The sequence below is a fragment of the Talpa occidentalis genome, unplaced genomic scaffold (assembly GCF_014898055.3).
Source record: "Talpa occidentalis isolate TD23 unplaced genomic scaffold, MPIMG_talOcc4v2.1 talOcc4.2, whole genome shotgun sequence".
Taxonomy (NCBI): Eukaryota; Metazoa; Chordata; class Mammalia; order Eulipotyphla; family Talpidae; genus Talpa; species Talpa occidentalis.
In genome coordinates, this window is record NW_023602073.1 from 99,964,582 (window position 1) to 99,988,163 (window position 23,582).

The following is a 23,582-nucleotide window of genomic DNA, read 5'->3' on the forward strand; positions in this document are numbered from 1 at the left end:
ACAAGAGAAGAAAGGAAAAATATGGTATTATAACATCTTTTATTTAATTGTCCACATAATCACCTCTTTTGCATTCCTTTTTATTCATATAGCTTAGAATTAGTTTGGGGTTACTAATTTCAGTCTAAAGAACTTCCTTTAGATCATGTGTGACAGGTCTGCTTACAAAAAAATATCAGGTCTTGTTCATCTAGAAATTTCCTTATTTACCTTTCATTTAAAAAATATATATATATTTTTGCATACAAGAACTGGGGTACAGGCCAAAGGTGCAGGGGAGAGGGGTGAGAGGATTCACCAGGGACAGAGTGGGGTGCAGGACAGGCAGATCTACTGATACACATTGCTGAGGGGAGCAGCAAGTGAGACAGGCACAGTGTGCTGCTCCATGAGGGTCACCTATCTGGCCGGGGATCAAACTCATGCTGCTGTAGCTGCCAATAGCTTCATAGTACTGAGACTTTACCCCTTGTGCCACTAGGGAGGCCCTGCTTTTCATTTTTTTCAGGAGAATTTTGTTGGAGAATTCTTGAATATAATTTTTTCTTTAAACACTTCCAGTCTCATCTACTGCCTTCAGGGTTCTGTTTTTTCTTGATGAAAAATAATTTTTACTAATACTGTGGCTCCTTTTTGCCTCCCTTGCTTCTAAAGTGATTACTTCTCCCTGGTTTTAATGATTTAATTATGATGTCTATATATGGAACTGTTTTTTTTTTCTATTTTGTTTGGGGTATATTCAGCTTTGGGGATGTATAGTTTAACTTACTTTTGGCAAATTTAGGAAACTTTCAACAATTATTTCTTTAAATATTTTTCATAGCCTCTCTCCTCTCTTTCTGGTACTAACCATTAGTATGTATTGATGGATTTAATGGTTCTCCATGTTTCTCTTAGGCTCTGTTCAATTTTCTTCATTCTCTCTTTTTCATATTGTATAAACTTTATTGATCTATCTTCAAGGTGAATGATTATTTCCTCTGCCAGCTCAAATCTCATGTTGAGCCTCTGGGGTCAAATTTTTATTTCATATATTGTACTTTTCAAATCCACAATTTCCGTGTGTATATTTGATATTTTTTAATCTCTTTATTGATATTGTCTATTTGATGAATCTGTTTTTTAAAAAAAATTATTTATGCATACAAGAACTGGGGTGTAAGCCAGAGGGGCCAGGGATGAGAGTATTCACCAGAGACAAGGTGGGGAGCAAAATAGGAGAATCTACTGAAATACATTGATGAGGGGAGCAGCAGATGAGAGAGGAGAGGTCTGCTGCACCTTGTGGGTTAGCCTCCTGGCCAGGGATCAAACTTCTGCTGCAGTGGCTGGTGATAGCTTGATAGCGCTGAGACTTTAACCCCTGTGCCACCAGGGAGGCCCCTGATGAGTCTTTTAATTTTTTAATGGCTTCCTTTGTTTCTGTAACCACAGTTTAGAAACATTTGTTGATAAGTTTAACATCTGAAATCCTCAAAGACCTTTTCTATTGCCTGCTTCTTCATGTGTATGGTCACACTTTCCATTTTCTTTGCATGCCACATGAGCTTGTGCTGAAAATGTGAACATTTTATATAATATATTGTAGCAACTCTGGATCTTACTCCTCACACCTCAAGCTTGTTATTCCTCTTCTTATTTGTTTATTTGTCCAGTGACTTTGCTGGGCTGAATCTGTGTTATCTCTGTCTCCCTGATGTGCAGCCTGGAATGCCTATGCTCAATTTATTTTCCTTGTTTTCATTTTTAAGCTTCGTTTCCTTGTGTTAACCCCTAGTTAAGCATGACTTAATGATCAAACACTGATCTTTTAGTGGTTATGTTTAAGTACCCTGAGTCTAAATGTTTTTCTTCTTTTTCTTCTGTATTTGTGTGTGATGTTAGGACTAATTTCAAATTTCAGGAAGCTTACAAGCCTGTCCCATATTCATCCAGGTACTAGGATATACTCTTTTCCATAAGACCCTGTAATGGTATGTTAAATTTTAGGAGACATAATGTGCAAGTAGAGGATTCTAAACTATTTCCTTATAGCCATCCTGAGCACTACTCAGAAAATATTCCCATGCTCATCACATATTTTTAACTCACTTCGTATCCCATTGATATGGAGAATATAGAAAATATTGGCTCTCTAAACAGTAAAATTATAATTCTTTTGTAACATTAATTGTCACAATGGCCTTCTACACCCAATAAGTTACTTTTAGTAATTAATCCATTACAAATGCACAAATGAACAAAGATTTCTCGTGTTGCCCTTTTATACCATAACCATGTCCCTAAAAAACTACTTTATTTCTTATTTTGACATCTGACAACAGATTTGTAAATGTAATCATGTAGTGTATAAACTTGCAGGATTGTCTCTTTATTCAGAGTAATTCTTTGCGGATTCATCTAGGTTCTTGTGTATATCAATGGTTTGAGCTATCCTTTTTATTGCAGAATAGTATTCTATGATATAAAAGTATAATTATTCAACTCTTGTCTCCAACCCATGCGAGTTGTTTCAGGTTTATTAAAAAGACTGTTCTTTGCTATTTTTAAAAGTGGTATTATATTTTACATTTATACCAAAAATATAGAAGTGATCCAGTTTTCCACATATCCGTGTCTCCCTGATATGCAGGAGGAACACCTCCAAAAGCTGTTCCTCCACACCCTGTTTTCCAACCATTTAAATGGATGTGTAGACTTAAACACATCATTGTGGCTTAAATCTGTAATGCCTAAATATGTTAACATTTTTGATAGGCTTATTTGCCACTTGTATATTCTCTTTGGTGAAATGTTTATTCATGTAATTTTGTTCCATTTTCTCTTTTGGTGATTTTTTTTTTCATTGACAGTTATGTTTTGTGAGTCCTCTAAATATTCTCGATACAAATCTTTTGTCAGATATGTGGTTTAAAAACATTTCTCTCCCAGACCATAGATTTTTATTTTTTAAGCTTTTAAATAGAATTTTTCACAGAGGGCCTCCCCTGGTGGCGCAGTGGTTGAGCACTGGGCTGAGAAGCTGCCCGCAGCCTCTGCAGCACAAGTTCAATCCCCAGCCACCCGAGAGGGTCCCACATGGTGTGACAGACCTCTCCTGCCGTGCCCACTGCTCCCCTCAGCAGTGTATTTCGTCAGTCTGCCTGTTCTGTTCCCCGCTCTGGCTCTGGGGAATTCTCTCACCCTCCTGCGCTTCTGACTGTACCCAGTGCTTGTATAAATAAATAATTAAATCTTTAAAAAAAAAAGAAAAAGAAAAAAAGAATTTTCACTGAGACTTTTTTTTAATTTTGATGCAGTTCAATTCATCATTTTTTCATTTTATATCAATAGATGATGTCATTTATGTCCTATCGAGTGTGTTCTAGTAAGCCCTGTTCCCAAGGATTTGCAACTGTTTCTTTAGAGAAGTCTTATAATTTTGTATTTTATCTTTATATTTGTGATCCATTATGAGTTAGTTTTGTATATTTTAAGAGATTGTGTAGATATCGTATTAATTCTTATTTTAATGTTTGGTAGAATTTTTCAGTGAAATCATCTGTGATTGCCCACTTCTTTTTGGGAGTTTTAAAATTATGGATTCAATTTTCTGATAGTGCGAGGGCTATTTATCTACTTCATATTGCATAAGTTGTAGTAGTTTGTGTTTTTAAGGAATTGATGCATTTTATCTAAATTTTCAAATTAATGTATATACAGTGGTTCATGGTATTATTTTATCATGCATTTGAGGTCTGCTGAATATATAATAATATCACCTATTTCATCTCTATTACTGGTTATCTGTCTTTTGTTTTCTTTGTTAGTATTGCTAGTTTTTTTTTTTTTTTTTTAGATTTATTTTACTTATACAAGAGCCTGGGTACAGGCTAGATGCGCGGGATGGTGAGAGGATTCACCAGAGACAAAGCGGGGAACAGAACAGGCAGACTGATGAAATACACTGCTGAGGGGAGAAGCAGGCGAGACAGGAGAGTGTCTGCTTGCCATGTGGGTTGTTCCGAGGCTGGCGGGGATGGAACCAGCACTGCAGTGGCTGCGAACAGCTTCACAGTGCAGCACTCAACCGCCAGGGCCACCGGGAAGGCCCGGATTTTAGTTTTTTAATTTGCCAATTTTTCAATCTTTTCAATTTATGTTAAAAATAAGCAGTGATTCGGCCTTCCCGGTGGCGCAGCAGGTTGAGCGCTGCGCTGTGAGGCTGCCTGCAGCCTCAGCAGTGCGGGTTCTATCCCTGACAGCTAGAATCCCACATAGCATGGCAGACCTCTCCTGGCACGCCAGCTGCTCCCCTCGGTAGTGTATTTCTGTGTCTGCCTGCTCTGCTCCCTGCTTTGTCTCTGGTGAATCCTCTCACCCTCCCATACCTCTGGCCTGTACCCCAGCTCTTGTATAAAAATAAATAAATCTTAAAAAAAAAGCAGGGAAGTTTAAACATAATCTTATATCCGGATATGAATATACATATATACAATATATATACATATATATTGTGTAGCAATATAGGTATAGCAATATAGATATAGCAATATAGCCCATATAGCAATATAGGTATATATACAGAGATAAAAAGACACACTTAAGCTTTAGAATATCTTTTTCTATAATTACAGGAGAATGAAAAATAAATTTGAAATTTGAATATAGTTGAAAATATATTTGAAGATACTTTTGACTATTATCAAACAAGAGTTCATTCATTTATAATTTGGGTAAATCTGATCTATCTAGACTGTAACTTCATTTTTATGTTATTAACATGAAAACCCCATCTCCAAGGTTCCATTCTTAGAGTTGGTCCTGATCATAGCATTCCTGTATCCATACATTTCCCCCATCAACTTCTACTGCATGAAGTGCTATTTGCATAATATTTAACTTATTTATTTTTGTTATTATCTTTCTATCCTGAATAGAGTATAACTTCCATGAGTTAGGGTTATGCAAATTAAATGAATAAATATTTACTAGCAACATTTATAATAGCAATATTTTATAGATAGATAGTTCCATATAAATATTTTCTGGTCTTCAGATTAGGGTAAAAGCATGACTATTTGGCGCCATAAATTTAGAAGTTGTTTTTTCTATTTTTATTTTAAATATGTATGTTTTCTCTAATTATAATTAGGTGCCCCCATATTTACTATGCCTATTATGACTAAGCTGTGACTTAGATAAAATTTGATATCATTTAAAGGTACAATGCAAAAAGGGCTAAAATAAATTATATATTACCATTTTTCTTCTTACTTTATTTCTGTTCCCCAGGATCCCATTCACTGTTGTTATGACATTCAAACTTAGATTTACAAATTAATATTTCTGTGCAATACCTATTTAAATCATTAGAATGACCTCATAAAAAATCAAATTCATATTTAAAATAATTAATTCATAATTTTCTCTACAAATTTATCATTTTACTTATATTGGAGTAACATCCAGTTGCCTATTTCATGAATATGATAAATATGATAATCCTTGTGGCTTACTGTATTTGCCTTATGGTCAATGCATACTTGTTATCAAATCCCTCAATATATATATTGTTCTCAGATATCTCTTTTCTCCATTTCTATTGATGACATTCCAGTCACTCATTAGGTCTATTCTGGATAATAATTTAGTAGAAATTTAAATAGCAAATTCAGAATATGAGACTTAACTTCTTCAATTATGCTCCATAGATCTCCTCCTCTCTTGTTCTGCTTTTTACTAAACTACAAATACAGACATATGCTCCAAGAAGAAAATCGCTGATTTGTTGATACATCCCTATATAACACGCCCGAAATAAAGGGTCATCTTAGTTTTAGTTGTGTGTGTTAGAAAGCTCAATATTACCTGCATTTATCTCTTTGAATTATGTTTGGAAATTTCTGTTCACTATACTGATAAATCTGTGATTCTAATACCATTTCAGGTATGGCTGAAATAATTTGAGTGAACAAAATGCAATATAGTAATGTCAGATTTTTAGGCATGATACTTGAGTGCTGTGTATGTGTATGTCATCATAAGAAACAATGAGGTGTTCAATATGTCATACACTGTTTGATATTTGTCAGGTAATTCAGTGTGCTTCTATTTCCCAAAGGACTGTATATACTAATTAGACTTGTGGTAAAGTGCATATTTCTAAGTGATTGTTCTGACTCTGTTGTAGGTTAAAGGGCAGAGTTAGAAACTCTGTTCTGATTTAAAAAAAAAGAAATATGATATTAATAGCCTAAAGTTGTATACTTCCCTTGAGACTACCACTTTTAATAACCTCCAGTATCATAGATAAAACTGAAGCTGTAATCATTACTGAAATGGATTTTCTGGCAGAATTAGACATCACCTCCAAGAATCAATAATCATTTGAAGCTAACAGGGTGATTAAATGACCTCCTTTTTATTTTACCTCATGTTGAGTTGCTTTTTAATCTTGATTTAGAGTCACACTGCTAGAAACAAAGATAAACCGAGGACTTAGAACATTAGAGCAGCAACGAGAGGTCTATTCATTATGAAGGTTAAAGGCTCCTTTCCTTCAATCAAGGTATTTCTAGCTAATCAATGATTTCTAAAGGAAAAACTCAACACTGTAGGTGCAGACTGTATAAATACCACCACCTAAGGCTGCTTCTTCTTTTAAAAGATCTGCACCATTAGCTTCGCTATGGCAGGTGCTATATATTTTTTTATTTAATAATTTACCATGCCAGTGATGCTTGGGGATATCTTTGCATTCACTGATAATGTTGTCATTAATTCTTTTCATCCATGATGTAGTTTATTCCTCCCACCTCTTTGCAGTCCAAAAAAGAACTGCCTCAAGTAGCTAGCAAGTTAATTCTGTCAGTCAGCTATTTCTATCACATGAAAGAAATGCACCGATTCCCTAATAGAGTCTTATGTAGTTTTCATTGTCCATCAGTATGTAAGGAATTCTATTGACCAAAGAATTAATTTTATGTACATTCTAATATGACAATATGGAAATAATATTTATTGACACATTTACATATAAGAAATATGTAAAATTTGAGATACAAAACTATAAGATTCATTAAAATTCCAAAGCAAACATTGTTTGATCTTGTACAAAGAAAAGTTAGATAGATAATGGATAGATAGATACACAGATACATAGATGATAGACAGAGAGTACACAAGTGTGCATCCACATGTGTATATAAGGGGAAAATTTACACAGACCAGGAAACAAATATAAAGCTAAAACACCTTTATTTTAGCTTTAGGTAGATAAATAAATATTATTATTGACCTCATATCATTTTCTGATTCTGAAAGTAGTTTTATGTCTCCTTTTATATTGTCTGATTTCTTCAGACTTTTAAAGCAGCTGTACTGCTTTAAAACATATGTTCCATATTTTAAATATAATGACAAATTAGTAAAATCTCAATATAGCAGTTAGTTACTGATAATTATGATTTTTTATGTAAAAGTTTTCAACATATAACATAATTAATTAATAAGCCTCATTGCCAAAGAATTTCTTTTAAGTTATTTGAGATAATGAGATACTTTTCAAAACATTGACACTGGATACCATGAGTTTTAGAAATTTTTGTCACTACCACCATAGCCAATAGGAGAAAAATATTAGTCTTTCCTTTAAATTTTTTTTTAGATATTGTTTTAGAATTATGAAGTGTCCTGCCCTTCATTAAATGCAACATGTGATTCCTTTTAATTTTAGTGAATTAAGTTAAAATAAAGTAAACTAATAATGTTTAAATTTAATTTATTTGTTTTCCTATTTTTTACACATCATTAATACTATACAGTTTTGACAGGAATAACAGAGGGGTGCCTATGTCATTAAAATTGTCAAGTGTTTTTATTTGTTAAAAGCATATTATGTTAAAAGGATGTGGGGTATATCAGCTATGTCATATGCACAAAAAATTAACTAGTAAAATGACTTCCTATGTACTAAATTGTTCAAAACACCAGTTCAGATATAAGTTGTGTTTCAGTCATAGAAAGGATATTATACCTGATGATTGGGTTTTCTGATTGAGGAACAGTTTTCTCCCTGCTATCCAAAGGATTCTCAGTCATTAAAAAATTATTAATGATGACTATGTGGATATTATTCAAGCTGAGACATGTGATATACCATAATTGTATCTCCTCTTTGTGGTTAGCTTGCCTATTTTCTTCATACGTATCAATAACTTTTCATCCAGCTCACTGGCAGGGTAAAAATCCATTCATCCTCCAGCAATCCTTCAACTTTCTGCTCCTATCAAGGCCTTTTTCTCTAGACTTTTTTTTTTTTAAAGATTTATTTATGTATTTATACAAGCACTGGGTACAATCAGAATGCGGGAGGGTGAGAGAACTCAGCAGAGCCAGAGCGGGTAGCAGAACAGGCAGAAGGACCGAAGTACACTGCTGAGGGGAGCAGTGGGCGGCAGGAGAGGTCTGTGCACCATGTGGGACCCTCACCCGGTGGCAGGGGATCTAACCGGCAATGCAGAGGCTGCAGGGAGCTTCGCAACCCAGCCCTCAACCACTGTGCCACCGGGGAGGCCCTCTAGACTTGATTATAATACTAAAATCTCCCTTTGACATTATCCTGAAATCTTTTCAATTTTCCACTTTGTTGGATGGCAGTTTCCTTCTTTTTCTCTCTCCCTTTTCAGGCTATGTTGCCCTCCATCATCATCATTATAGGAAAAATTTTAAGAGATATAGTTTCAAGAAGCTCTGTATTTGAAAGTTTCTTTAACCCACTTTCTACCTTAGTTTTAATTTCTCTGTACAGTATATTTTAGGTAGACAGTTATTTTTCCTCGAAATTTTCATGGTCTGTCTCAATTGTCCTCCCTCTTTCAATCCTGACATTGTTAAAAATCCAATGCCATTGGAATCCTTGCCTTTTTATGTGGAAACTTTTAGAATTATTTCTGAAGATTATTAAAAATTAAATAAGTACATACACATTGATGATTTTCAATGCTGCCTACCTGTTACAATGGAACATTACTTACATTTAAAAAAAAAGAGCTAAGTACACAAGAAAAAAGAATTTCCTTATCTGAGAGCCTCAGTTTCTCTTTAAAAGCGGAGGTGTTTTCAAATTTCAAATTTCTCACTAGTGGGATATATTTTCTAATTAATTTCTATTCAGAAATCCAATACAGGGCTTCCCCTGGTGGCGCAGGTGGTTGAGCGCAGCTCTGTGAAGCTGTCCACAGCCTCTGTAGCACCTGTTCAACCCCAGCTGGCCTGTGAGGGTCCCACATGGTGCCACAGACCTCTCCTGTCGTGTCTTCTTCTCTCCTCAGCAGTGTATTTCATCAGTCTGCCTGTTCTGTTCCCCGCTCTGTCTGTGGTGAATCCTCTCACCCTCCCACAAATCTGGCCTGTACCCCGGTTCTTGTATAAATAAATAAATAAACAAATAAATAAACAAATAAATAAATAAATAAATCTTAAAAAAAGAAATCCAATACATAATTTATAATTAGACAAATGTGCACCTGCTAATATTGACTCAGAGGGAAGATTTGAAGAGTAGTATTATATATAATCCTTGGGGAGTAAACCTGAGGCTCCTGTCCTGAGGATCTTGTGGAATATACTGGTACTTTTTTGGAGCACATTGCAGGTATCGAACTAGATGGGAGGGAAAGAGTGGATACAAGAAAGAGAAGGAAGCAAGTCAAAGGTGAATTGTCAATTGAATTACTACTATGGGCAACTGAATTAAATCTGATGGGGGCACCTAGGAAGACAATGTACACATACCTTGAACTTAGATCACCCAATCAGTTTATCCATTAGTACCATCAGTCCTTCTGAGGGCTCCCCCAAAAAGTACCATACCCAGGTAGTTCCAACCTGCTCTGTTCAGGGGACCAGAAAGAGCTACTCTAAGCTAGGAGTAGTAAGATTTGACAACTAGAAATGCTAAGTGCTGAAGAAATAAGGGACAGATACCAAGGGTCTGTTACAAGGACTAAAACGTTATTTCATGGGGGCCTCCCTGGTGGTGCAGTGCAGCGCCGTGAAGCTGCCCGCAGCCTCTGCAGTGCCAGTTAGATTCCCAGCCAGCCAGGGCGATTCCCACATGGCGAGGCAGACCTCTCCTGTCGCGCCCACTGCTCCCCTCAGCAATGTACTTTGGTCCTTCTGCCTCGTCTGCTTCCTGCTCTGTCTCTGGTGAATTCTCTCACCCTTCGGCACCTCTGGCCTGTAGCCTACTGCTTTCATAAATAAATAAATCTTTTAAAAGGTTATTGAATGAATTCTACATGTGTTTATTGAGAAATACTCTGTTCAAAACACCTCTACAGAAAAGCAAATATCACTAATTACTGCCCTAACAGAATTTTACATTCTCACAAGGGGAAAGAGATGTGTTAGGAGATTCTAGTAATATATGAGAAGCAATATGGAAATATGCTGGGAACAGTACAGGAGCAATGCCTAACCCAGGGTTGGAAATGGGAAGAATCATTGAAAGCTTATTGTAGAAATGACTTCACAACTGAAATCTTCACATTTCAAGTTGCTCATTCTCACTTATGCCTAAGTTAGGAGAAATCCCATTATATGTATTCAGATAGCTTCTGGATATGGTTTGAATTGTGAACCCTAAAAACTCCTATGTTGAAGTCCTAAATTGCAGTATTCCCAAATGGAATCTTATTTGAAGATAGGGTTTTACAGAGTTGACCAAGTAAAATGAGGTCATGAGGATAGACCTAAAAAATATGATTGGTGTCCTCATAAAAAGGGGAGCTTTGGACTTAGACATGGGCACAGGAAGAACTGTATGAAAGGACTATAGTTATACTGACCTAGTTAAGGAAATACCAGAAGTCAGGGGAGTAGTAGTCAGTAAGCCCTTTCAAGCTGTAAATTTAAGTTTTTCTATTTTAGTAAAATCTTTTGCCTAATTTCTTTCATAAAGAAAGACATTATCTTTGCAATCCCTACTATTCATAAGGTGACTGCTTGACTGCTTGGATTGATCCTCACTTTTCAGTCCCTTTTCTTGACTGCTTTTGAGATGTTTTTCCTCCTGTGATGTTTCTTAGATCTTCAGAATTTTATATTTAATTTTTAATGTCTATAGTTAGATACATATGTAGAGAACTACATAGAGAGATATAACCTTCACTATGTTCTCCTCTATATATATGGAGAGAGAGGCCCATAGATTTCACCAACAATATATTTCATATTCTCCTCCATATTTATTTATTTTTTAAAGATTTATTTATTTATGCATACAAGAACTGGGGTACAGGCTGAGGTGGAGGGTGAGAGGATTCACCAGAGACAGAGCAGGGAGCAGAACAGACAGATCCACTGAAATAACTGCTGAGGGGAGCAGCAGACGAGACAGGAGAGGTCTGCTGTGCCATGTGGGTCAGGTCCCTGGCCAGGGATTGAACTCATGCTGCAGTGGTTGCGGACAGCTTCATAGTGTTGTGTCTTAATCCCTTATACCACCAGGGAGGCTCTCCTCCATATTTCTATTGACCTTTATTAAGATCAATAGAATGGGATTTCAAGGTAGAGATTTAAATGCAAACTCACATGTTTAATCTAACACGTTTAAAAAAAAGAAACCTCATATTCAGTATTTTCTAATTCACTTTAAATATAACCCTTTCTTTTTAAAATATCTTTTTTGTTACCATTCAATTTTTTTTTCTGTTTTCATTAACACCCTTGACAGCAACACACTTAATGTCAGACTACTTCCACTCAAAACCTGGCAGTATCTGAGAGTGCCTGAGGCAGGGCTGGGACTATATCAAACTAAAAACCTTCTGTACAGCCAGAGAAATAGTAATCAAAATGAAGAGACACCCTACTGAGTAGGAGAAAATATTTGCACACTATCCAACTGAATAGCGACTGACCTACAAAGAGCTTACACAACTCAACAAAAACAAACAACAACAAAAGAGCTAAAAAGACACTTCTTCAAGAAGTGACAAATGACCAACAGTCACATGAAAAAATGTTCAATATCAATAATCCAGCCACAGTAAAAATATATCTATCACATGACCCATTGATTTCAACCCTAAAAATCTACCCAAACACAAAAATGTTAATTCCAAAAGAAACTTGTATTCCTTTGTGTTTATTGCAGCACTACATACAATAGCCAAAAAATGGAACCAACCTAAATATCCCAAAAGAAATGAATGGATCAAAAAATTGTGGTATATATGCACAATGGAATACTACTCAGTGATCAAAAATGATAATCTCATTCCATTTGCGGCAACAGGCATGGAGCTGGAAGGGATTATGCTAAGGGAAATAAGTCAGAATGAAAAAGATAAATATAAATGGTTTCATTTATATGTGGAATATAGAGAAACCAAACAAACAGTCAAGAAAAAGACAAAACTTACAAGGTGACCATAGAGCTGAGGCCGACTGCAAGGGTGAAGTAGGAACAAAAACAAGAGGGAAGAGCACAAAGGACTATGGTGATGGTGTATGGGTAATATGGTGGTTGGAGAACTACAGAGACTACACTTGAGGGGAGAAATCAATTACTGCACAAAAATGAACAAATATGTAAGAAAATAAATTTAAATAAATAGTAAATAAAAACTCCTTCCACTCAAGACCAGCTCTTCTCACTACTTGTTTTTCATTTGCTAACATTTTAGGTTTTAACTGTGGCATATATTATATATACAAAAGTTTAAAGTATACAGTTTAAAATACTTACATAAATACCCTCTACAAGAATAGCTAGTGTTTTCAAGTACCTCAAAAACCCACTGTGCTGTTTCCCATAATATCCATTCTTTCTTCCTGCAAGAAGTTGTTGCTAAATGGTGTACTTAATATGCCTTTGCTCAAAATAGAATGTTTGGTTCAACCTTTCTAATCTGAATGAAAGAATAATGGATGTGCTCTTTTGTTTTGTTATCCACTCAAATAACATTTAACTGAGTGTTAAATGTTGCATGTTAACTAAATTTCATTCATTTTTTATTGCTGCAAGTATTCCTTTGCATGTACATATCAAAAATGTGCATTTTATTATAGCATTTATATATATTTGCATTTCCAAGTTTTTATTATTATGTAAAATACAGCTGTATTTTTTGACTCTTGGTGTGTTTATGTGTATAAGATAATTTTGTAGGATATAAGCAAACAAATAATAGAAATATGTGAATTTTCTTCTGACATTTAGATAAAAACTGAATGATAACATGAATTTTCAACTTAATGAACAGCTAAAAACTTTCACCAAATAGTTATAGCAATTTATATCTTCATCAGCTATACTAGATATTACACTAATAAACCTTTTCTAAATTTTTTTTTTTTTTTTTTTGTGAATAGAATCATACCGATGGTAGGGACCCTTGGAGTCTCAGATTTTTCAAAAGCTCAAGTAAAACTCATGAGTTTGGTTGGGGCAGAGGCCAGAGAATTCTAGCCTTTATTTTGTTTTCCATGGCTGATGTCAAATGCTACAGACCCTTCCTAGTAAAAACCTATTCTTCATGTATTCACTTGTTAGATTTTCTGATTTTACTTCTATTCATATGTGCAGAATTTAAAAAGATTTTTCTTAGCTTTTTATACCACATGTTATCGTTCACTCTAGACAGCCAAGACAGAATATCAAGTCTGCTATATTGCAAGAAATAGACTTTCACTGTTTTGTGTTTTCAATGGGATCGAGAAAGAAAAATAATTCTGTCAAAAGAAACTATTGGGAACTGAAAAGTTCTAAATTTTTCCATTCTTTATTAATTATTGTATTGATGAGCTTTACAGTAACACTAACAAGACAACAATAATAAAAGAGATATATCAAATTGTGAGTATGCAAATCCTAAGCCTCTCTGAGCCTTATTTTCTTTGTCAGTACATGGATATAGTACGGTGTTACCTTGTGAAATTTTCAAAAAGTGACACTATTTAGTTTTAACTAAGTACCTCTCATTTGCTGGTAAGAAAAACATAAATATTGAACAAACTACAAATTTCTAAAATCAATCATTAAAAAATCTCTCTTGCTTATAATCTCTCATATTCACTTTCTCATGCACACACACACACACAGTGGAAATACTTTTGAATTCATGGAGAAAGATACTGAATTTCATAAATAAATCTTGAAAATGGTTTAAAATAGCAGCAAATATTTACACTATTGTTGAATTATATTTAAAGAATTAACAAATTCCTGTAGAATTGATCAACATTTGTAGAGATTGAATGGATATGTCTCTTAGAATCATAAAATATGCGACTACATTTGAAGAATACAAAATGAGATATAAATAAGCACTCAATTTTAAACAAAACAAAAATGTTAACATCTTTAGAAGATCCGTGTAATAGAAGTCTTTATGCTAAAGCTTATTCTTAATTCTAATCTTGCTCTTTGACTGTTTAACTTAATATGGCTCGGTCAATCCATCATTCAAATACCCGTGGAGTGCCTACTATGTGCCCAGCATGAGAGCAGCAGAATCAGGCATCTCTGACATTTTGATTGTTTGATCTGATTTTCTGTCACCTGTCTTTTAGGCTCCCCCAGAGAGAGAAAACCTGGAAGTAACAGGCTCAGTCCCTTTAGAGAAATCTTAATGAGACCTAACAGTTCAGAGTGACAACCTACAATCAGACTTGATTTTTACTGCATTTCTTTCAAAATGAGCCTCTGTCTTATCTTTATGCTGTTTTGTAAGTCCTTTATTTCAGTCATTTCATTTTATATGAAAAATTAATGAAATTTTTTTCTCAGATGATTGATTATAGTAGACCCTGACCTCAATAAACAGTACAAAGTTGTTACCTCTCAAACTGAAATACAAATGTAAAAAGTCCTCCTTACCTTTAAAATATTGAAAGGGGAAGTCTAAAATTATGTAGAATTTTACTTAGTTGTCCTTTCACTTTAATTTCTTCCATTTCTTCATACCTAACCTTAATATTTATAATATAATTTTTAGTACTTTTATCTTTAGTTGGATTTTTCCTCTAATCATAATTTTTTCATTTATCTTGTATAATATTAAATTCTTCACCTTAATGTATTGTCATTACTGCAAGACTAGGTTATTTTTCTTTACTTGGTATTATTAATGCTTATTTACGTATCATTTTTCCGCTCTTACAGTTTTGAGAATCAAATTAGAATTCAGATCAGGTATTGCAATTGGAAAATGTACATGACCAAATCAGGTCTCTCACTCTCCTCCCAGAAAGTCAACTTTGAATCATGTCTTTTCACAGACAAGTTTATTTGAGGTGACCACCAAAGGAGTTGGTGGGTCTAGCACCCTAAAAGTCGACTCTACAAATGTTGGGAATGCTATGATATATAAGGCGCAGAAGAAAGTGAGGGAGTTCAGGATGTAAAGGAAATGGGGAGCTTCAAATTTCCAGGTCAAGGGAGACACCAGGTATCATGAGCTTAGTTCTTGGCAGGGAGTGTCTCCTCTGAATCATCATCAAGTAACAATCAGCAGCTGTTTACTTTATATGTTACTCTCAACCTCAAATTAGCATAGAGAATTTTTGTTAGTGGTGCAATACAATCTATTTTCCAAGTTCCTTGGAAAGCATTTGGAAATAAATGCATTAGTTGCAATCTGAACTTTAATCACAAGGGAGGGGTGAAGGAAGAGAGAACAAAGGGTGGTTTAAGTTTAATTCTGATTAATCTTAATTTTTAGTCTCAGGAAGATTTTGTTACAAAATAGAGGGAATATGGCTATAGACTCAAATCTTCCTCTGCTCTTGGATAAAATCTATAATAAGGATAATTTTAGATAAAATATTGATATATTCTCTGTATTTAACATTGCCACATATATATCTGATTGATAAGAAAACTATGTTTATACTAAAATACAATATGTGTTGAGATTTCTGAAAATTGTTTTAAAATCACAAATTGTGGTAGGTAGTATTAAATTTACTTGTGATGAAATTGGTATATTTCATTTTGGGATACTAGGGAAAGCTAAAGTAGGAGAAATGAAATGAGTAATGGAAAGATGAATTAATACAATCTGATGAGCAAAAAGATAAGAAACCTCAAAAAAAGTGATGGTTGTTTTACCTAAGCTATGTAAATAACTTCAAGAACTTCAAGAACTATTTGAATAATAAGCAAAAATAATATTTGTATAAGAAAGGCAGGAACTCTCAAGAGCAAAACTAGTAGACAAGCTATGGTCATTTTCACATGCAAAAATAGTATGTTAAATGACTTAGATTTAATGAGAAATCGTTCATTTTATTATCAGATGAATGTCTTAAGGCAAAGCTGAAGAATATTTTTCTATGGGCCTTTTTCTTGGCCTGTATTTGACCTGCTTCTTTTCTTAATTCAAATGTCACATTTTTTTCACCCTTAGAAATGACAGATTCATCTTTTAATGACTTAATCCTTGGGTTAGTAATTCTACATAGAAGCATAAGTCCATGACGATAGAATAAATCAAGAAAAAAGAGATTTGTAAAAAAGGAAATGATTGGTATTAAAAAGTTATTCAGAGAAGTGTGAGTGTATCTTGGGGCAAATAATTCTGTAGCATGCTATGCAGTGAAAGGAAGTAACTTTATTATAAATGTGATTATGCTGCTTGAGATAACATTTCCTTGATAGTAAACTGACTTGAATATTATCATTTGAAAAACATTTTAAAGTAAAATATGTAACTAAACTTCAGAATAGACCCACTGAGAATCCTAAATTCTCAAGCCAAAATAATAAGTTTTATGAATTTTTGTGAAAGTTTTAAATGATCATAAGACTAAAGTCAAAATAACTGATAGATTCACACAATTTATTTACCCAAAGATCCCAGTCACCAACTTGGAAAATCAATGCACAGTAATCTGATGCAACAACTAAATTATTGCTGTACATGATGGGAAGATGTAACATTTATTTATTGTTGGAATAAAAACAAGCAGAAAAAATACATATCCTGCTGAAATAGTTAAAATTGATTCATATGACAAAATTATTGAACAGCTACTGGAAATTTAGCAATTTCTACTTCCGGGAAATTATTAAATCTCTTTTTATATTGTAAATTGTTTTGCCAGAAGTATTAAATGTTTATATGTCCAGTTGTTTATTTGGAGTTAATATTAAAAAACATATATATAAATACAAGTATGAAATATGAAAGTTGTAGTTTACAACTAGACTTATCACTATTCTAACAAATGGAGTTACAAATTTATTTCTATTCATTTATTTTTCAATGTGCAAACTCTAAATGTATTGAGTGATTTAGGGAGAACTGAACATGATACAAAACAGAATATCTGTGTCAAAGACCAATAGCTTATATAATTTACTTGACATTCTTGTTTCAGCAATATTTTTTGCATATCTTACATATCTTTAGTGAAGTCATTCTCAAAGTTGTTATTTTGCTATTGCTGTATATGGGACACTTTTATTTTGTTACTATTATTGTTCTTATAATAATTCTGGAGATACATTTATACTCCTCTATATGCATTCACTCCCCCTCAACAATCCCATCCCACCTTGCCCATCACTCCTTATCCTGTTCCCTTTGGAAACCAATAAATTCTCTCTCTAAGTCAAAGATTTGTTTATGCTGTAGTTTGCTAGTGTATGATTTTTATTATTTATATTCCACAGATAAGTGAAGCAAACTGATATCTTTCAGATTCTGACTTATTTCATTTAGCAAAATCACCTTGAGGGCCATACATTTTATTCTAAATTCATCTAAATTCATTAGTTCATCTTTTCTTTTTTAAGATTTATTTATTTATACAAGCACTGGGTACAGTCAGAAGCAAGGGAGGGTGAGAGAATTCACCAGAGCCAGAGCGGAGAGCAGAACAGGCAGACTGACGAAGTACACTGCTGAGGGGAGCAGTGGGCGGCAGGAGAGGTCTACGCGCCTTGTGAGACCCTCGCCCGGTGGCTGGGGATTGAACTGGCGCTGCAGAGGCTGTGGGCAGCTTCGCAACCCAGCGCTCAACCGCTGCGCCACCGGGGAGGCCCATAGTTAATCATTTTTAATAATAGTATTCCATTGAGTATATATTCTGTGATTTCTTATTCATTCATTTGTTGATGGGCACTTAGGTTAGTTCCATGATTTGGCAGTTGTAGATAGTGCTGCTATGAGCATAGTGGTACATGATGTTTTCAGATTAGAATGTGAAAATATTTCCTTGACATTTGAGCTGCATTATTTGTATTTTTGTGTTTGGGATGCTGCACATTCAGTTTTGTTTCTTTCACTTCTTAATTTACCTTGACATGAAGTGGGGATAGGGATGAAAGTCTGAGGTTTATTTATTTATTTATTTATTTATTTATTTATCTATCTATTGATTTATTTTTAAGATTTATTTATTTATTTATACAAGCACTGGGTGCAGTCAGAAGCATGGGAGGGTGAGAGAATTCACCAGAACCAGAGCTGGGAACAGAACAAGCAGACTGGCGAAATACACTGCAGAGGGGAGCAGCAGGCGAGGCAGGAGAGGTCTGTCACGCCATGTGGAACCCTCCCTGGGAACCGGGGAACGAACCAGCACTGTGGAGGCTGCGGGCAGCTTCGCAGCCCAGCGCTCAACCGTTGCACCACTAGGGGAGGCCCGAGAGTCTGAGGTTTATATACTGAGCCTCAGTTTTGGTGAGGAGAGAAGTTTATCGCCTTCACCAGCTCTCCTCTATCTCCACAGCAAGCTCTGTTCATGTGTTGGTCATCCTGACTTCCCATCCTGCCTACCCGCTGCTCCATTCTGCCATAGATCATGATCAATGTAACTTGAGTCTCCTGGTGAGGGAGTCAGTTAGACTTAGCAGGAAAGGGGCATCCATGTACCCACTTTTGACCTCTGCTATCACAGACACCACTGCTGCCACCTTGTTGAAGGACCTGGAAAGCAAGTACAGCACACTCACATGATACTTTCTAAGGGAGTGGTGTGTATTCTCTCTTACCAGTCCCTCCCTCTGCTATTGGGCCCACAATCAAGCTTGACCTGGCTCTGCCTGAAGACTCTTTGATCTCTTCTGTGAGGAGGTTTAAGAGCTTTCCTTGCTCACACCAGTCACAGAACTTGCAGCATCCCAGGCTGGGTCCACATGACTGCACTTCCTTTCTAAAAAGCCCCTCAGGAAAATTCACTGTTCCCTGGACACCCCAGAGGCCATGGATGACTGAACCCCAGTACTTTCTGCTGAGGTATCTACACCCCAGATACTCTCCCCTTTGCCTCATTCCTCTCTTTCCTTCAGCAAGTCACCAACTGTAGTACAAGGCTTAGCTAAATATTTAAAATAATGCTAATATAAAACAATTCTAATATAAAATAGTTCTATTTCAAAAAGATTCTTTTAAATGTCCAGGTTATTTCAGTAGTTTTATATTTCTTTAAAGTAGCGTATTATCACTTCTCAAAAAAGAAAAAAGGAAGATTTTAAAAGTATGATATTCTGGTTAAAAGTTTAATGTATCAGCATATATTTTGAATAATGCTTAATTAGCGACAATCCAGTTTAAGGTTAGAAGCAATGAATTTGTGGCCTAACACTGAATTGGACCAACATTCTTATCCCAATTCTGTTTACAGGTAGTTGCCCAGGGGAGATACTGGTGTTTAATGTTTTGTTTCTTTTCTGCAACATATCAATAATCTACATAGTCTTATTTTATGGCCTATATGCTATTTTTGTCTTAAAAAGTTTACCATTAAATGCAATGGAATATGGAGGTAATGAAAAACAGGAAAAATAGCATCAAGACTGAAAAATACCAATGATATCAAAGATTTAGCTCTAAGAACAAAAGCCCTAAAATATTAGAGATAATATTCCAAATATATTGCAAGTGACCTGAAATACTTTGGACAGAAAAGGTCTTAAGTTTACTCTTTGAGGAAAACTCTACAAAGTAATAAACAGGAGGATTTGAATCCTTTCAATTACCTTCCAGAAACAACAAATTGAAAAATACAAATAGAGTTATATAAGTTGGGTAAGGATTTACTTTTTAAATTTTTTTTTTTTTTTCATAGAGGCATGTTTTATTTATTTATTTATTTGTTTGTTTTGTTTATACATGCACTGGGTACAGTCAGAAGCGCGGGAGGGTGAGAGAATTCACCAGAGCCAGAGCAGGGAGCAGAGCAGGCAGAAGGACCGAAGTACACTGCTGAGGGGAGCAGCGGGCGGCAGGAGAGGTCTGCGCGCCATGTGGGACCCTCCTCAGGTGGCCGGGGAGCAGCCGGGAATCGAACCGGCGCTGCAGAGGCCGCGGGCAGCTTCGCAACCCAGTGTTCAACCGCTGCGCCACCGGGGAGGCCCAGGATTTACTTTTTAAATGTCACTTTCCAGATGTGTGCTATAAGATCATTATTCAGCCCGGTCCCTTCTCTCTCCTCCTGTGTGCGTGTACACACACACACAAACACACACCCTATTGCCAAAACTGTGTGCTTTCCTTGTGATAGCCTATTTTCAGTGGAATTCATTTGCATTTTGATGCATGCCAATCAGCCCTCATTTCCAAATGAATAAAGTGACAGCTTCTTCCCCTAGTGATAATACAGGTTATAGATATTTACATTTCCAATATATTTCTTTAACTTGTAAGACTCTACCTTTATATATTATTATACTACTTTATATACAGTGTAATTTTCTATTTTTACTTCCTATAGGTTGTGCTACAATTTTCATACATTATTCTCTATATATTAAAATCCCAAAACTATATTCTTGCTGTTTTTGTTTATGTAGTTATACCTTAAATTACTTTTAAATGCATTTTATATTTATCCTATTTTTGTTTACTTCTGTTACTTTCATTTACCTGTTGTATTTGTTGTTTTGTTCCAAATTTACATTTGATACCATATTCCTTCCTCTCCACTTGTAGGGTAGTTCACCTGAATATATATTTTCTAGATTTTGTTTAATCTGAAATGTCTTCATATGTTAGTCCATTTCATAGCTCCTGGATACTGTTTGATTTAAATCAAACATATTTAATCCAATAAAATATGTTTATAAAAATAAACATGTCTAAAATATGTTATCAAACATATTTAATATTAAATCAAACAAATCAGATTTAAATCTGATTGACTTAAGTCACACTTTTTAAATTTCAATGTGGGTATTTTTTCTTGAATTACAATTCTTATTTCTTCTTTGTCCAATTTTAGGAAGCGGTATCAAAAATTTTTTATATTTAATTCAATATTGGATGTATTTTTGTGTGTGTGTGTATACAATTTCCATGTGACTCTTTTCTATCTTCCATTTTTCTAACAAAATTCCCTTACTGTACATTCATGTTGGCCTTTCCACCAAATAGTTCTGTTTTCTCCAGGAAAAGGGGCAAAATACTGTCACTAGGTCAGAACGTCTCTCACTGTTTCTGTACCCTGTCACCTGCTGTCACCAATACAAAGAAATGGGTCTTTTGGGCAGCAAAAGAGGAAAACAAAAACCAACAATTTATATTAACCAACAGGCTACAGGGAGAGGGTTGCAAAGTAGAGTTGAAGCTACAGGAGCAGGCAGGATGTGGCAGAGGCATGCAGCGGCTGAGATCAGGGTCACTCCCTGCCCAGTAAAAGCCAACAGTGACCTGCTGCCCAGCCAACCAGCCAGAGGCAGCTGCCTTCTGCAGCAGTTCCAGTGAAAAAGAATAAACCTGCTACGCGGCCCTCTATTTGCATTATAGGGCAAGAGGGGCATTTTATGAAACTTTGGAAAACATGGCATTTCTCCCTACTTGTGCCTAGGACTGCTGCATATGGGCGGGCGTGGTTGAAAGGACAAAAGTAAATAGTCTAGGCAGGAAGTATCAATGGGAGGCTGGGGAATCTGCAAAGAAAAGATAAGAAAACACAGAAACTAGCCCCAAAGGCTTGCATTCTCTCTGAACCAGACTTGAAGACTTGGAGAGACCCAGACTGGAGTCATTCTGTTCTTGAAGAAAGAAGCAGCTTCCTGCAGCCAACCTCCGAAGAGAAGCTGAGGAGCTGTGCAGGTGACTGAGCAGTTGAATCTGCCTTAGGGCTTGTTGCGGTTTGAGAGACAGCAAAGGCCCCAAGCCTGGTATCTCAACTGAGCTCTTGTGGGCCAAAGACTCAGGAAAAACTAGTGTTGGATCATCTGCTGTCTCTTGCTGCTGTCACCTCTATGGCTGTCTGTTCTAGCATCCTTTGCTGTTCACCCCAAACTTTGGATTATTGCTGTGGACTGTTGTTGCATTATTTCACCAGACCTGTCTGTGAGTATCTCCAGCTGGGGTAGCACCATTACTGGGATCCAGGCACAGCTTGCCAGGCTACCACACCCTCCAGGCAATTCCTTTTTTTTTTTTTTAAGATTTATTCATTTATGCATACAACAACAGGGATACAGGCCAGAGGCGTGGGGGGTGAGAGGATTCACCAGAAACAGAGTGGGGAACGGAACAGACTGATTGACTGAAATACACTGCTGAGGGGAGCAGTGGTCGAGTCAGGAGAGGTCTGATGTGCCATGTGGGTAGCTCCCTGGCTGGGTCTCGAACTCATGCTGCAATGGCTGCAGATAGCAGCATAGGTTGCATCTCAACCCCTTGTGCCACCAGGGAGGGCCCCTCCAGGCAATTCTTGGTTGGTTATTTCATCTTGGAGGAGCAGCTTTTCTTTTGTTTGGGACTTTTGGTTTTTTTATTTTTTGCTAAGATTTATTTATTTTATTTATACAAGCACCGGGTACAGTCAGAAGCGCGGGAGAGTGAGAGAATTCACCAGAGCCAGAGCAGGGAGCAGGACAGGCAGACTGACGAAATACACTGCTGAGGGAGCAGTGGGCATGACAGGAGAGGTCTGTGCACCACGTGGGACCCTTGCTGGCGGCTGGGGATCAAACTGGTGCTGCAGAGGTTGCGGCAGCTTCCCAGCCCAGTGCTCAACCACTGTGCCACCAGGGGAGGCCCTTGTTTGGGACTTTTGAACACTGTGGACTCTAAGGTGAGATAGCTGGCCACTTTTGGACTTGGTAACCCTTTGTTTCCTCCATTTGTTAAATCCCATTATTGTTGTTTCTAAATTTGAGTGGTTTTGCAGTTGTTTGCTTAGATAAAGAACTCACTGACAGTGACCTCTACTCTATTGGACACTGTCTTTGGAGGACTTTAGTACCCATGATACAGTGATAAAAGGACATGTCTTCTCTTCCTGTGCCACCAGATTAGCACTCCTATTTCTTGCATCTACTCTCCTTGCTTAACAACCTTGTCTTCTCACATTCTAAGGAAAAGAAACAACATTCCTAAAAGATAATATGGTAATTAAATACCACGATTTAACCAAGCAAGCTGGCACCAACCCTTGCCAGTCTCCCCAGAAATCTCCAGATGCCTGCATCAAAAGGACATGCAGACCCCTGCCCTTCTCTTTTTTTGCTCCTTTGCATAAATGCCCACATACTCTGCCAAAGAGCAGGATGGTGGCCTTTCAGACACAAGCTGCTGCCCTCCCCAGTTGTCTACCCTCCTCAGTAGTTAACAAATTAAACTACTTTCCTT